This window comes from Lygodium microphyllum, chromosome 24 (genome assembly GCF_053477565.2).
Source record: "Lygodium microphyllum isolate KBCC chromosome 24, Lygodium_microphyllum_v1.1.10, whole genome shotgun sequence".
Classification (NCBI taxonomy): domain Eukaryota; kingdom Viridiplantae; phylum Streptophyta; class Polypodiopsida; order Schizaeales; family Lygodiaceae; genus Lygodium; species Lygodium microphyllum.
This window is the reverse complement of record NC_141158.1, coordinates 12,244,822-12,249,772: the sequence shown is the minus strand read 5'-3', so window position 1 is coordinate 12,249,772 and position 4,951 is coordinate 12,244,822.

Sequence of the window (4,951 nt, the reverse complement as noted above, 5' to 3'; positions counted from 1 at the left end):
AAAAAAAGACTATTCTCTTTCCTCTTTCACCGCCTCCTCTCTTCGTCTTCTTCTTCTTCTTCTTCTTCTCTCTCTCTCTCTCTCTCTCTCTCTCTCTCTCTCTCTCTATCTCTCTCTCTCTTTCTTATTCTTATCTCTCTCCCTCTCTCTCTTCTTCTTCTTCTTCTATCTCCCTCTCAAAGTGTGTGAAAAACTGTTTGAAAAACTTTATATTAAATAATTTTTTAATATTTAATTTAAAAAATATTTAATCTAACAGAGAGAGAGAGAGACTTTTGATTTAAAAAGAAGTTTGATTTGATTAAAGGAGAGAGAAAGAGAGAGAGAATTATGTCCTATACATGAGAGAGAAGGGGGGAAAGGGGGAGGAATTTATATATAATTCTCTCTCTCTCTCTCTCTCTCTCTCTGTGCCCCCTTTTCTTCTCATTTTTCTTAATTTTCCTTTGTTTTTTCTCTTCCTCTCTCTCTTTTAAATTTTATCTTCTCTCTCTCTCTCTCTATCTTCCCCTCTCTCCTCTCTTCCTTTCTCTCTCACAAAAAATATGTAAATAAAACAAAGTCTTCTATTTTCTCTTTTTCTACATCTCTCTTCCTCTTTTTCTCTTTCTTCTTCTTCTCTCTCCTAATCTTTGGTATTTCTTAATGTAAATAGACTTGGATTGTAATATGTAGTTATTTGTGATGTTGTAGTTGTGACTTGAAAGGGTATCTTCAAAATATCATCTTGGAGATAATAATTTGATATACGATAGGATTTTTTGTTGATACATAGTCTCTAACAGTTGACGCCATGAGCATTGTGTATTTCTAGCATATTATAGTTGTGTTATCTAATTTCTATTTCCTTTTTGCTGTTATGATTGACCTATGATGTATACTTATGGTTTTACAACATTATCTCTCAGTTTTAGGTTTATTGCTTGATACGGTATTATCTATGTTTGCAATGCTTGCACTAGTAGGTTGTGTTCATCTATACAATACTACAGCCCTATTATGTGTCTTTGCATAGATTGGGGGATGTAATACTTTGGTGACCATACTATTTCTTTCTCGAGCCTCTAGTTTAAAACTCAACCCAAGAAGACTCTCTTTTATGGTGAAAATCTGAATTTTCATGCAAAATCTAAAGCAATGCCATATTTCTTGAAGTAGGATAATGCAATTTTAGAATTTAATTTTTCATCTCTTTATATATGTCACAAAATTACTCACATAAATCAAAATGTCATCCTAACAAGTAGCAAATCCAAAGAACTCAAAGAAGTATGGCAAGACAACAGTAGCAGAAAGAAGTGAAGGATGATAGAGGAGAAGTGGGAGGATATGGCACACTAGATGAAGAACATATAACAAATTACATGGAGGACTCTGAATATGTGGATGCCTCTGTAGGTATCGCTAAGGTGTATCATTTCCTTACTATATCTACAGAAACTCCTCCAAGTCTTCTAACTCTTCCAAGTATTTCAAGTCTTTCAAATGAAGAGGAAATAATATCCCTTCCCCAGGATCAAGGTCTCTCTCTTAAGCAAGCAGCTGAAAGATTGTAGCACTTTGTACTTGGGAGGGCAGTGCAGTGCTATTGTGGAGTATGATAGTTATAGCAAAGAAGTCCTTGAATTTCAATCCCTTACCTCTGTTGAAGACTTGAACTATCATGTTGCTTAGTTTGAGACACGGTGGATTGCAAGTGGTTTTAACACTATGCATGAAGATCGGGTTAAGTTGCATCAATTTGCTATAACATTCAAGAGGAAGGCTATGGACTAGTATAGTACCTATGATGCTCTCATTTTACTATATATAATGCACTTAAATATGCTTTCCTTAATAGATTTAGTAAACATAAGAATGATGCATATGTTTTAGAGAAGTTAAAACAGATTAAGTAGAGATCAATGCTTGTACAATACTATACACAAAAATTCAAAAATATTTTAAACAAATTAGATGCTATAGACATGCCTTCTTTAAATTTATAGAGCTCGTATTTTGCAAAAGGTTTGGATAAACCCATTGCTAGTGCAATTGCCAATGAGGAATTGTAGGCAAATGCTACAATTGATGTGTTGGCAGATGCTACCTGAAGAGTGGAAAAGAGGCTTGTCAAGAGAAATTCTAAGAAGATAGTAAGCAAGATTCTTCAAACTCCAATTTCAAAGATTTAGACTCAAAGAACAACAGTGAAGATGAAGACTCCTCATCAAGTTTAGACTCGCATACAGAGTCAAGTGACTCTGATGATGAGAGAGAGAAGAGGAGGCAAAGATGCCAGTAAAAGAAGCCCAAGAAGAATAGAGGATCCTCAAGGGATAAGAAAAAGAGCAATTGTAAAGAAGATAAAACTACCTTAGAAAAGGAAAATTAAGAAACAACTGCTAGATATAGGAGTGGTTACTACTATAAGAAAATTTAAGTCCTGTAATATTTAGGCCATGCGACTAAAAAATGGTCGTATAATTCAATGGTATGCAATGCTAGAATGCAAGGATCGTCGCTAGTAGTAGTGATGAATTAGATTGCACCAAAAATGGTATAATAAAGAGGATTTCAAGGTTTTGGAAGAAAGTATTAGCTACCAAAGTAGGAGTCTAATGTATATATATATATATATATATATATATATATCTCTCTATCTTTAGTATTTTATATTTGTGATTATGATATTCTTTGCATTAACGGCATACAATCTTAGTCACTTTTATTTAATGATATATCTAGATTAATGATAATGATTGGTTTAATCTAAATTCAAATTAGTAAAAAGCTTAGCATTCATTTTTTTCCCGCCTTTCTTTTATTCCTCGTGTGTTTTTCCCTCCTTTGTGATAGCCTAGTCCTCTCTCTCTCTCTCTCTCTCTCTCTCTCTCTCTCTCTCTCTCTCTCTCTCTCTCTCTCTCTCTCTCTCTCTCTCTCTCTCTCTCTCTCTCTATGTGCCATGGATATAGAAAGTCGACCTTCAATAAGGCATCCAAGCTCCCAAATTACATCTATATCAGTATTTAACTCATTCTAAATAGATAGAAGATGGATTCTTACTATCATTAGCAAAGGCACTTAGATCACCATGCAGTAGGTAAAATGTGGGAAAAGACGAAGATATGAGAGCTCATTCATCTTTGCTTGGAAAGATAGAATTTGAGAATTTAACCTTGGAGTAAATAAAAATAGCATAAAAGAGGTACTGGTGCAACATGTGTTTATACATAGAGAGCTATATTGGAACCTGGAACTTCAAATCTTCCAATGTATAGACCAAATTTTAAGAATTTGATTCTTAAAGTCTTTTTAAAAAAAACTTGATTTAAGGTTATCCATTATAGCATTTATTTGTCTTATAGATGTCTACCCCTCTAATATTGAGGAATGGCAACCGATTGAGTCTATTATTGATGTTATTGATGTTATACATGGTTCAATTGAAGAAGAAATGTACAAAGGTAGAAAGAAGATAGAGCTTGCAGAGTATGGAATATTCTTTTATGACCATCCTTATATTGTCCCCATCTGCCACCATAGGTGTTGAAGGCATAGCTTCACCTACTGCAGTTAGATGCACCTCCTTTCCTTCATTGTCCAGGCCCCCACTACTATTCGTTCTTGTTTTCATATAATTTGCCATTATATACTTCATGACCTTTACTCTTATATAGCAAATATGCTCACCTATATAACAATCTCTTAAAAAACTATAATACATTTATTAAAAAATATTTTTAGTTTGTTGTTATTTTTTATAATGGACTATTTTGCAATGAACCTCTATCTTAAAGTTTAGTATCTTTCACATTACCTTTACAAGTTTATCATCATTGAGTTGAATAAACTTAACCAATCTTCATCATTGAGTTGAATCAACTTAACCAATCTTCTAGCATTTGCAATTACTCTCCAGTCCTACAAGAGTGAACATCATCTAAATGAGGACACTATAACCAACGATATAAAGTAAAACTATGAAACTTGTTTATGGTAGTTTATAGAATAAATTTTCTTATTATGTTTCAACCATATTAATCAAGACCTTACTACAACTTGTATATATTGCATTGTTGCGAGTAAATCAGAAGGCATGAGAAGTTTTTCTCTAGCACTTCAATCAATCTTTTTATAGATGTGTACCACAAAGACAATAAAATTTAGAGTACTTGCAAAAAAAAGATCAAAATATTTAGAGTACTGAAAAAAAAATTAAAATATCAAGGAGACCCTAGATTATATAACTTACAACTTAGTATTTCCATAGCTTCCTTTCAAAGAATTGATGAGAAAACATTGCTTGCCTATATAGTTTATTCCAATTAGGCTTCAATGAGAATTGAAAACAATTATACTTCAATAATTTAGCAAAACAAAATCTTATAAAATCTAACAGAATATCAAGCTACTTACTTCTCATTTGAATGGAATTAGAAGGAGCTCCAAAGTATCAAAGTCAGTTGGATTGAACAAATGATCAAATGCACTTGCATCAAGCTCACTCCTTCACATAGTATGAGATAGATGGATCAAAAACCTCAATTTTTTGCTGTATATCAAATGGGAGCTCATGCATTACATACCTAGCAAAGGAATGGAGATAGTGAGTATAAACATAAAAAACCTATTGGTTGAGAAATATAGTAAGTAAAAACAAATTTGAATATGTTATATCTCATCCTAGTAAGAATAATAGAGTCATTTACTTCTCTCATTTTATTCTTGAGGATTCAAATACAGTCACAAAGTAAAAAAATATCATATAAGATCTTTTGTTAATATCACTAGGTAAAAAGCAAGAGACATTGAAGCTCTTAGGATCAACCCTTTTAAGAAGAGTAGATAGCTCTTTTTCAAAAGATGGTAACTGCTCTGCTTCCTTTTTTTCTACATTCTTCCTTCTATACTCCCTCCATTTACTTGTCTACTCTTCTCTGGCATTTTCCTCTTTCTTATGTTGTCTTGT